A 1251-nucleotide genomic window follows, 5' to 3' on the forward strand; every position below is an offset into this window, starting at 1 on the left:
TGAAAATTTGGTCTTTATTACTAAAAAATTAATCTTTTTATACAAATTTCCTATTTTTTGGTTAAAAATACAACAATTTGGTTGAAAAATATCTTTTTTGTCGATAACCCAGTGAGCACAAATGTCCAAAGACGGTTTTACTACGCCCTAAAGATGTTTTTAGAACGTTCCAAAATAGTCTTGGGACATTTGTGCCCACTGGAATTCATATTTTTGCTTTGTAAACGGATATTTTCAAAAAATTAATTTCTTAGCATGACAGTTCAACAATTTCGATGAAATTTTTTCCTTCTTAACTGAGAAATCTTTATTTGTTGAAAATTCGTGTCTTTGTTTAGCAACTGTAACTTTTAAGACGAAAGTTGAACTACTTTCTTGAAAACCCTTTTTCTTTTTTTATAAAGATTCATCAGTTTAATTGAAAATTTATCTCTTTGGTATGAAATTAAATTATTTTGTTAAAAGTTTGTCTTTTTGAACGAAAAATTTAAAATTTAAAGGTTGACAATTCAACTTTATTCTAAAAAATTCGACTGACAGGTGGAAAATTTGTATTTTTTAAAAAAACCTAATTTGTTAAACATTCATTTTCTTGGTTGCAGACTCATAATTCCTCTTGAAAGTTCAAGCGTTTTTGTTAAAAACCCATGTTTTGGTTCGTGTTTAATATTTCTGTTTAAAATTCGATAAGTTGGTAGAAAATTCATCTTGTTAGGTTCAAAATTCAACGATTTGTTTGAAAATCAACTCAACCGATTCTAGACAAAATGTCTCATTATGAACTAAATGAAATTTGCTTTGATTATATCAGCAGCAAAAAATTAATGAATTAAAAAAATCTCATTACATTTTTGTTAAAGTTGAAGATATTAAAAGCGTCGAAATATTTTCTATTATAGCGTCGTGATTTTTCATCGTGATTAAATTAACATTTACCGAAAATCGGGTCTTTGATCATAAGATAAGATTTTGGGCGCGCAGAGAAAGTTCGCCTAGAAAAATTTATTTATTTATGATATATTACAATTTTAAAGTTAATTAAGATAAATACAAATTTATTTTTCTCAATTTAGGATAATTTTTGACCTAATTCTTTGATATAGAACAGAACGACTTTCTTATCATTGTCGATAGTTTCGTTATTATCGTCAACAATGCGTGGAACTATTTTAATATCGCCGGCATTATCCTTCAGGCTATACGCATGTTTTCATTTTTGAAAAATAAGGCATGGTCTTTATTTTTTAATTT

Source organism: Belonocnema kinseyi, chromosome 9 (genome assembly GCF_010883055.1).
Source record: "Belonocnema kinseyi isolate 2016_QV_RU_SX_M_011 chromosome 9, B_treatae_v1, whole genome shotgun sequence".
Lineage (NCBI taxonomy): Eukaryota > Metazoa > Arthropoda > Insecta > Hymenoptera > Cynipidae > Belonocnema > Belonocnema kinseyi.